The sequence below is a fragment of the Gossypium hirsutum genome, chromosome D06 (genome assembly GCF_007990345.1).
Source record: "Gossypium hirsutum isolate 1008001.06 chromosome D06, Gossypium_hirsutum_v2.1, whole genome shotgun sequence".
In the NCBI taxonomy this organism is placed as follows: domain Eukaryota; kingdom Viridiplantae; phylum Streptophyta; class Magnoliopsida; order Malvales; family Malvaceae; genus Gossypium; species Gossypium hirsutum.
Genome location: NC_053442.1, coordinates 33,921,100 through 33,932,283, shown reverse-complemented (window position 1 = coordinate 33,932,283; position 11,184 = coordinate 33,921,100). Strand labels below are relative to the sequence as shown.

Here is an 11,184-nt window from a genome sequence, read left to right as displayed (position 1 = left end):
CAATTTCATATAAATAGCAATTACACAATTCACATATACAACATTCAATTCAAACATATAAATATACACAATTTAGTTACACAAACTTACCTTGACAATTGTTCGTGTACGCAAAATCCTACTAATCTGACACTTTTTCTTTTCTTCGATCTAACTTAGTATTTGAGTTATCCGAATTTATACGAATGAATTTAACATCAGTTTAATACAATTCATATTCAATTCAATCCAATTCACATCTTAGGCAAAATTATCATTTTGCCCATATACTTTTGATTAATTATAATTTCGTCCCTAAGCTCAGAAAATGAAATTCATGCAACTTAATCTTTATTCCAAGCCTAGCTGATTTTTATGTATCACAATAGCAGCTCCTGTATTTCACAAAATTTAGAATTTTTCCATAAATTTTACAACTTTTCAATTTAGTCCCTAAATCATAATTTCATCAAAATTCCCTTTACAAAAATTTTTTATATATCAAAAACCTTTCATTTTCTACCATAAAAATTCACAATTCAACTATATTCATCCATGGAAAAACCTTAGTACGTTGATAACTTTACAAATTAATCCTCGAGATAGCTAGATTAAGATATTACGATCTCAAAAACATAAAAATCATTAAAAACGGGACTTGAGTATACTCACCTAATTGAGCCAAAATAACTTGCTTGAACTCAAGTCTCCATAACTAGGGTTTCCATCTTTTTAATTTGGGAAAGATGATAATATGATGATATTTTCTTTTCTTTTATTATTTATCATCTTTATTTTTTATTCTTTCCAATTTTATCCTTTTCTTTTCTTAATTTTCGATTGATGACTAATCATCCTTATCTACTAACTCTTTTAAATGGTATACTTGCCATATAAGGACCTCAAATTTTGAATTCCATAGCTATTTGATACTTATAGCTACTAGAACTCAACGTTTGAATTTTATGCAATTTGGTCCTTTTATCAATTAAACATGTAATCGGAAAAATTTTCATATAATATCTCTATCATACGGTAGACCATAAAATAATTTTAAAATAATTTTTTTACGGACTCAGATTTGTTGTCCCGAAACCACTATTTCGATTTCACTAAAAACGGGTCATTACACATAACATCCATGGATCTAAAATTCGGCCTTGAGACTTGCATCATATATTTTGAAACAACAATAAAGTGTAGGCTCTGTTTGTTTCACTAAAAATGACTTCCGGAAAATGATTCTTGAAAAATGATTTACTTTTTTGGAAAAGCTAATATTTTCTGGTGTTTGGATAAATCTGTGTAAAATATTTTCTATTGTTTGGTAGATTTCTTAAAATTATTTCATAAAAGTTGTTTTCAATGAAACAAACATACATTTGAGATTTTATTATTTTTCATTGTTTAATTGAATTTATTTTTATCTATAATTTTATATTTTATATTTTATATTGCTTTTGCATATATTAAAAATATTATGTTAAATTCAGGTTCATTACAACGTTATTTTTTAATTACATGACTACCAAGTGAGTATTTTTTATTTTAAAATGTGACATCAACAAATTTGACAAAAAAATTTAACGATGTCAACAATTGATCTTGATTTTTAAATTTGAAAAGTAAAGGGACTAAATTCTTAAAAATAAAAGTACAAAGAGTAAATTGTAAATTTGTGAAGTGTACATAGACTTATGACATACTTTAGCCTTTATACTACAAAACATTTTTTATTAATATATTTATAATTGTAATAAATATTTATTATTAAAATATTAATATTGAATATTTTAAATAATATGTTAAGGAAATTTAAGCCATTATAGGAAGATTTCATGCAAAAATATTTTGTTTGATAAAAGCAAAAAAAGGGTTGCTTGATACACAAGAAATCTGTATACAACAAATATAGCAGTATATAATAAGTATAAAATATATGAAATGAACCAAATATGTATTGAGTGCAATTATAAATTATATTATACTCCCAAGGGAAAAAACTCAACTTCAAACTTTGAAAACAACATTTTTGAGAGGGACAACCACTACGAAAGAATTAATTTCTATGCTCGTAAAACATACATAACAGATACTTTGATTCCAATTGACAAGTGTCCAGCCCTTTTGTATTTTTTTATTTAGTTTGATTTATTTTGCATTTTTTAAATTTATATATTTTTAGGGTTTTTTTTTAATTTTAGGTTATGTTTGGTAAATTAAAAATAAGTGCGGAAAAAATAAAAATAGACTTAAATGAAATGAAATAAAATAAAATAAAAATAATTGAATTTATCTTCTATTAAATGATAAGTAGGTCATATCTGTTAATCATTTTCTACACTTTTTTTTATATAAAAAAATTCTATCTAACAGTTTTTATTATAGGTTATTAAATATGTTTAAAAAGTTAAGTTGCTGAGTTAATTAACTTTATCAAATATTTTTAATTTTAATTTTTTTGTTTTACCTTTAGAATGGTAATTTAATGGGATTAATTTATATGATAATTTACAATTTATACGTCATTTTAGTTTGATAACGGATTATTTGAAGAAAGATATATACATTATTGTTTAGTTATTTCTAATGATTTTTAAATTATTTATTCGAAAATATTGTTATGAATGGTAATTCATGAGTGAAATGTGTACATTTTTATTTTAGTTTTTTTTAAATTGATTTGAGAAATAAAATGATGTATTTAAGTAAAGAAAATTACTTGCTATTCTGTTAGATTTCACAAACAGTGTTAAAAGGGTTGATAAATGTTTTATATAAGTCAATATTCTAGAAAAAGAGACAAATATCAATTTTTCAAGATTAAAATACACCACCAATATACTAAATTATTATGCAAAGTTAACATTTCTAATCAACTTTGGAATTTAAAATAAAATTCGTTGATATATATGTTAAATTTTAAGTCAATTGAAATCCGCTGAAAGTTTTTGAAATGTATTTTAATAAATTAAATAACTTGTACTATTCTTAATTAACTTGTATCATAGTTATTTTATTTCATGTTTAAATATTATTTTAATTGAAACTAATTAATGCCAAAATTGTTTAAATCAGACTAGATCGATTAGATCAGTTGTACCAAAAAGTGATTTTGAATCCGTTAGATTAAGAATCGATATGAATTAGCTAAAAAAATCGATTGAACCAATAGTTGAACTGAGATTTTTAAATTTTTTTAATCAAATTAATTGAACCCCGAATTAATAATCTAATCGGTTCAACTACTAATTGGATTTAAAAAACATCGGTTAATCCACATTGCATTTCAATCTAGCATATGTATATAACCTACTAGAGAAACAAAGTGAAAAAAAGATTATTTTTTATAAAAATAAATTGTCTTTTATAAAATTTTATTTCCGATTAAATTATTTGACAAATATAACTTGCACAATTCGAAAAATGAAAGGCAAAATATAACAAAAAAAATTGTTAATCTTGATTTTATGATTAAGTTGTTGATGTTAATTTTCTATTTTAAAAATTATTTTTAATAAATTTTATAAAATTATATTGGTTTTAATTAATTTCTAATATATTTTTATAAATTCTAATTTTTTTATAAATTTAATGACTTTTTTATGTTTTTTAATTCATGTGGGTAGAAAAATTAGTATCTGGGTTTGAATGAACCTAGACAAAACTTTGTCTAGATTAATTATGTGCTTAATTTAAAAATAGTTTTTATTTCTTTTGGAAAAAAATTAATTGTTTTGCTGACATGGTGTATATTAATAGCATCAGCGTTTTCATTAAATACTAATAGTCAAGGTCAGTTAAAGGATCTATTTCATTAATTTTGTTAGATCAAGACTCAATTGGACACAAAAAGTTATAGGACTTGAATTGATTTATTTGAGTAAAATGATGATTTTAGAAATTAATCTCTACACAAATAATTTAGAATTCATATATTAATCTAAAAATTTATAATATACTTATTTATAATTGTTTTAATATAAATATTATTACAATTTTAAAAGTTAATTGGTTGACCACAGCTAGTGTGGAGGGAATAATTGTGGTTATATATATGAAAATGAAATGAAGCAAGTATTTTTACCAGTCATTTGGGGCAGTCTTAATAGCTTGTTCAAAGTAACTTTTGGTTCTTTGAATGTCATTCTGGTTATGCCAAATTAGATCAGCATAAACTGCCAACAAATTCCCATCATCAGGGTTCGCCAGAATTGCTCTGCTATAATCTCTAATCTGTGCTACAATCGGTAAATGAATCAATGAATATTTTCATGTAATTAAGAAAACAAAACTCAAATGTCTTTATATCCTACTACCTCTTTCAAGAACTTGGCATAATTGCCAAGCAAAAGTGGATTGCCAGGATTGGCTTCAACCATCATCTGATAGTAAACGTCAATGCTATCACTCTCAAAGAACCCCGACCCAACACCACCAACGCCGCCCCCTGATCCTCCTCCACAGATTTTACCACCACCATTTCCTTCTCCACCGCCCATAACCAGTGTTTGCATCACAGCACCACTATCTTCATCATCACCTACTGTTTCCCCCGACCCAGAACTTGAAAAAAGTTGTCTTGGTATCCAACGAGATTTGGGTTCTGATTCTAACTCTTTGTCTCACTACACCAAAACAGGCTTTTAGCAGCACTTTTAGCGGCGTTTGGATAAAAAACGCCGCTATAGGTCGACCATTAGCGGAGTTTTTTGAAAAACGCCGCTATAGGTCGAGCATTAGCGGCGCTTTTTGAAAAACGCGCCGCAAAAAAAATTAAGCACCTTTGGCGGCATTAGCGGCGCTTCTTGAAAAACACCGCTATAGATCGGCATTAGCGGCACTTTTTGAAAAACGCCGCTATAGGTCGAGCATTAGCGGCGCTTTTAAAAAACGCCGCAAAAAAAAATTAAGCACCTTTGGTGGCATTAGCGGCGCTTCTTGAAAAACGCCGCTATAGATCGAGCATTAGCGGCACTTTTTGAAAAACGCCACAAAAAAAATAAGCACAACGCCATGAGCTTTGGTGGCATTAGCGGCGCTTCTTGAAAAACGCCACTATAGATCAAGCATTAGTGGCGCTTTTTGAAAAACGCCGCTATAGATCAAGCATTAGCGGCGTTTGTTGAAAAACGCCACAAAAAACATTTTATCTGTTTTAACTAGTTTATTTATATTAATTAAAATACAAATTAATTTTAATTGAATATTTAAATTCTTCGGAAAAAAATAATGACACGTAGAAAAAAATTAAAAGTACAAACATAGAAAAATATTTGTTAAAAATAAAAAAATTAAAATACTATTATTTAAAATAATTTTAAAGTTTTTTGAGTATATGGCTGATTGTTTTTTAATTTATATATTAAATAATTTCTTATATAATCGTAAAAGAGATAGTATTAATTTTAAAATATTGAATTAATTATCATTATAGTTTAGGGTTTAAGATTTAAGAGTTGCTATTCTAAGGTAATTTAGGGATTATGTGTTTAGGGATTATGGATTATGGATTATGTGGTTTAAGGGTTGGGGTTTAAGGTTTAGGGAGTTACTATTTCTTATATTAGTGAATACAATAATTGGAAAGAAAATACATTTTGTAATATTTATTTGCATTAGATCTTATAAGCAAGGTTGAGAAGTGTCCTGTAGGAGTATAGTAAAATATTTAAAAAAAAATACATGTCCATTTTTTAATATTACTTGTGGAATAAAAAAGATAATCTATTAGTGTAACAAACACTCACTTATTTTTTAATTTTTATAAACAAAAAATAATATTTCTAAGAATGTCATTAGGTTAAATTTAAGGTCAAAACAAGAGCGGTGATACAAGGTCTTCAAATAGTATGGGAGAACGAATATAGAAAGCTTACGTGCTTCTAGTATAATCCATTTTAACCGATTTAACGACCAATAGCAAATTGGGCGAGTTATGCTTAATACTTAGTTTGCTCAAGCGAGGCTGAAAAGTAAGATTTCATCATGTTTCGAGATGTCAAAATAAGATTGTCGATCATATGGTTTAAGGGTTGGGGTTTAAGGGTTAAGGGTTATGGGTTTAGGGTTTATGTTTTATGATTCAAGGTTTAGGAGATAGGAGTTAGAGATTTAGAGTTTAGATTAATTGGTGTTTTTTAATTTATATATTAAATAATATATATGGAGTTTAAGGTTTAAGGGTTGGGGTTTAAGGTTTGTAAAGCTAGAAAGGTATTATATGGAGTTCAATAATCGCGCTCGGTGTCGAATTGGCTATTGAAATGTTAATATTGTAAGTTGAACGCTTTAAAGTCACATTATGTGTGTGTGCCTTTGTGTATCATGATCTATATCTGACAGATTGGGAAGGGAAGGTAAGTGAGTCAGATTTAACTATTAGATTTAAAAAAATTGATAAATAAATAAATTAATGTAACAGATTGATATAGATAAGAATTGAATAATATAAAATCATGATTAACGTCTCAATCTTTAATAGAAATTTGATATGTAAGATTAATTGCTTACATTGGATAATTCTAACTTAATAATTAATTACAGCCATTTAATCATTTTTTTCTTATTAAAATAAACGATATTTATTTTGAGAGTACTTGATTTTTAAAAAAAAAATTAAATTTATAAAAAAAATAATAAATATTTTATAAAATCACTTAGCTAATAATTTTTAACAGATTTAAAATGAAATAATTTTTTGAAAGGTTAGCAATAGTGGTATTTTTATAAAAAAAACGCCACAAAAAATAATTTTACTTTAAAATAAATTTTGGCAAACAAAATAAAAAAATTTTAGCATAGCAAAACGGCGTCGTTTTGTACAAAATGAAATGATTTTTTGCCGCCACGAAAGATATTCAAAATCCCGCTAACTAAAAAAAGATTTTTCGTTACCCGCTCGTTACTCCCTCTTCTTCTCATCTCCATGGCACGCCCTAAATACCCCAAATTACTTAATTCTTTTTCCCTTTTAATCTCAAAATTCCATGAGTTCCTTTGCCCCAACATCTCGTAATACCGTTCAAATCGCTAAACCTTTGATTCGGGGTTTTGTTTCTTTCTGAATCAGGACAAAAGGGTTTTCCGATCTATACCAAAAGACCACAAGGATTGATCTATGGAATTCTTTTTTCAGCAGTGTATTTTCTTTTTCCTTTTTCAGTTTTGTTCGATTTTTTTTACTTATTTTCTTTCTATCTCCACTGTTTCGAAGCCAGCTTCTCTTTTGTCGAACGCTTGAAGTAACTCAAAGAAAAACATCTACATTTTTCTCTTCAGCAATGGAGATTGGGACCGGTTGGATCGGTTCCTACTCTAAATAACACCAGAAAATTTATCAAGAGTGGTTCAACTTCGCTGATTCAGGTACGATTTGTACGATTTTTTACCTATTTTTTTCATTGCACATGGAAAATTATGCTAACGTGGACTAGGATTGATGTTGTAAATGGCAAAGGCAGTGGGCTATTGATTAGGTTTGTGAGGGTTCAAGGTTTAAAAGACGAGAAGGAGTGAGCATAGAGGTAGTGCTACATTTTGGTAAGGAAGGTTGGAGTTAGTGAAGGTTGAGCGAAATGGTGATGGGTTTAGTAATGGGTCAAGCTTTGGAAAATGATGGTAATGTGGGTGTGTTCATTTCTATAAGGTAATGGGTGAATTTCTATGGTGATGGTGAGGGATGAGGGTTGAAGACGATTTGGATGGTAAGGTCATGATGATTTTTTAAGATTTGCAGAGAGTTGAAGATGAATGGCTCTTTCTTCTTATTTTTTTCTATGATTTTTTTTGCCTTTTTTGTTTAGAAGGAAAAAGTTAGTTTGTCCCTTATTTGCATTGCAGGTATGTGCTGGTATGTATAGTAAAAATATGTAAAAAAATTATAATTAGATTTTTAAAAATATATAAATATAAAAATAAATTAAAGTTAAATTATAAAATTATAAAAAATTTGAAGGTAATCCATTGAAAGGGTTTATTTATTAATACAAATTTATTCAATTACAGGATGGAACTGAAGGAATAAATCTCAGAATTTGTGCTGCTAATGCTATATATTTTCTTAATAATATTTTAGGAAATTTTATATTTATTACTTTAAAATGTTGATAATTGAGGAAATAAACTCTACTGATTAATTGTGTTCATAATATTTGGAATAAAAAAAGTAATCTGCATTGCTACAGCATGCAATGGTAAGTAGAGTAATCTGTCCAAATGGTAAGAATGCAAGTGAGAGTATGAATGTTGTATGATTAGGTGGCGGAATTTGAGTAGACACTTCCAAACTCTACCCTAAAGTTTTTCCTTCTTTCCAATATTTTAGTGTTTTATGTTGACAAATCACAGGTTTACACTCAACATGCTTATATGAGACCTCTTGGAGTTGGTATGTCTATGATTTCTTTAAAATCTTATGAATATGATTTTGTTTTAATGACTTGTATTTGCAAAGTAGATTTTTTACAATATGTTAGAATCTCTTCTCTTCCTTTTTTTTCTTTAAAAAAAAAGCAATATATTTTCTTGTTCCAAAAGAAATGTGATAGCTTTCCTTCTCTAGGAAAATGGAAACCTTCTAGTCAAAAAGAAATGTCAAATTCTTAGGATTGATCTACAGAATAGTTCTCAGGTCAACCTTATATCCTGGATTCCAAAAGTGTTAACGTGGATTTTCTTTCTTGATGTTATAAATATATATGTTATTCAATAATTTTTTAAAGGACTTGGATTTATGGTATATCTTTCCCTTTCCACTAATTTCTTCTACTTTAATTGTTACTATGAGTGTTGTATGCATATGCTGTTTTTTTTTTTCGTCTTTCTTTAATAGTTAGATGGATAATTCTTACTATGAGTGTTATATCACTTTTGATACCCTTCTGTATCATGAAGTTTGTTATCTGACAAAAGAGATGAGAATTTGGGAGTCGAGTTATAATTTAATTTATTAATGAAATCTTCAGTGCTCAATTTAGGGATTTATTGATGTTTTGCTTGTATGATTTTATGAATCTTGTGCACACAAGTTTCTTACCATACTGCACTTCATTTTTCATTAACATAATGCATAAAATATTAGGGAGTTCAGATGTCCATCCTATAGTCACCATTGTGTATTAAAGTTTATTGTTTCAGTGTACTAATGTTAGAGCCAGAAATTTGCCCACCTGCTTCATTTTTCCACAATAAGGTAATAATACAAAATGTTTCCTTGTTGTGGGAAACTGTTTCCTTGGGTCAATCTCGTGGCTATCCTCAATTCTAAGCTGGTTCCAGTTTAACTACTCTGAAAACACGGAGAGGAGCAACAGCAACAGAACCAAGTAGATATTTCTTTCAATGGCTGGAATTGCTACTACTTGTTATTATTTGACCCTCTCTTCTACAAGGTAAACTTCTTTTCTTCTCAAATTTGCTTAATTTCGAAACCTGATATTTGGGTCTACTGTTTGGTTTCTGAGAAAATTAGAATGCTCCAATATTGAGCTTTATTTTGAGTTTGGATATGCTTTATTTTTGGTTTCTGATATTCGAGTTTGCTTTATTTTGGGTCCGAATCTAAATTGTTACTCGTATGTCAAGAGGGGTTGAGGTTAGTTCTTACCATGCTCTGGATATGCTTGATTTGCAATCTGATTTATTAGTATACATCCGAATCCGATTCATTCTAGATCCGATTAAAGGCTATTCTACATTGAATATACTCAACTGAGGAATGGTCTGAATTTATTTCGATGCCCTTATCTTCATTTTAGCCTCAATGTGAGTAATCATTGATGGAACTGAACTTGTTTTTAAAATGTGAAGGTCTACTGCTGCTGCCAATAAATTGGAGCAAGCTGGTTTCCAGAATATAGCTGGTGAACTAGCTTCTTCCATGTCTTTATTAATTCTTGGTTTTGTTGATTTCATTTTTAAATTAGTGGTGTTTTTCGAGATCTGGGTTAAATTATTAAGTTCTAAATTGTTTAACAATAGGTTCTGCGTTTTCTTAAGCAGGGATGATGAAGATGATTCTGTTGCCAAGATGAAGGCAGCTGAGGAAAGCCTTGGAAGCAAAACAAAAAGTAACAAATAGCTTGTCTGCTACCTGTTCTTTTTTTTTTTTATCATGTTTTATAATTTTGTGACAAATTGTTCTTGGTACTCTTTTTATGCAAAATTACCCTATGATTCTATTGTATTTATACTGCATGGCTGCACCATGTATTTCTTAACTAGTTTGATAAATTTTATGTGTGGTGTTTAATTTTTTGTTATTGTCTGTGTAACTTGCAGCAAAAACTTACATTTGAGCTATCTTTCCATTGTTTATTTTAGTTTTGATTCTAAATTTTTATTTTTACTTTAATATTATGACAACTTGAGTTTTAACTTTTGGATTTTAATTGTATTATTAATTTATTATTCTAAATTCTAAAACTAAATTCATTAATTTTTATATTTAGTTTTAAAGTTAAAATTTTCATAGAAAATTTAATTTAAATAATATTTTTTATTTATCCTTAAAAAGTATATTTAAAGTTTAAATTTAAAAAATAAAACATAATATAATATTTATCATAAAAATAAATATTATTTGATTAAAATAATTTTTTTAAAGATTATGTTTTTAGCGGTGTTTTTGCTAGAAGCACCGCTAAAGGTTTGTTCTTTAGCGGCGTTTTTGAGAAAAGCGCCGCTAAAGGTCGTGGTCTTTAGCGGCTGGTATTTAGTGGCGTTTGTGGGAAAAGCACTGCTAAAGGTCTTGGTCTTTAGCGCCGCTAAAGTTAGTGACGCGTTCTTTAGCGGCGTTTTTCCCGGTGCTTTTCAAATCGCCGCAAATACTTTTAGCGGCGCTAAAAAGCGCTACTAAAGGCCTAAAAAAGCGCCGCTAAAAACTTGTTTTGGTGTAGTTGTCTCCATTTGTTTCTTGCTTTGCCTGTTTGTGGAGAGAGTGAGGTGTTGCTATTATGGCTTTCCCCATGTTTTTTCTTGGTTTTGGTACATCGTTTTGGATACTGTTGTCAGCTAAGTTTAGTGGTTTACTAAGCTTATAATCATCATTGGAAGAAGGGGAGTGAAATGAGATTGAGCTGGTTCTTTGAAGAGCTCCAAATTCTGGTTCTGGTAATGAAATTGAACAGACTATTGAATTTGGCCACCATGAGTTTAAGATTGGTGTTGACGAGCTTCTCAGCAGCATTTTTTATTGTTTCGAAA

At 28.6% G+C, this 11,184-nt stretch overlaps 1 long non-coding RNA gene across 1 annotated transcript; it reads left to right on the top strand.

The window, feature by feature from the left end:
- The first annotated feature begins 6,880 nt into the window (after positions 1 to 6,880).
- LOC107901691 (uncharacterized) lies at positions 6,881 to 10,234 on the top strand. Its single transcript, XR_005914628.1, has 3 exons — positions 6,881 to 9,371; positions 9,790 to 9,842; positions 9,982 to 10,234. It is a non-coding gene; the product is annotated as an uncharacterized lncRNA (long non-coding RNA).
- Positions 10,235 to 11,184: the final 950 nt, after the last annotated feature.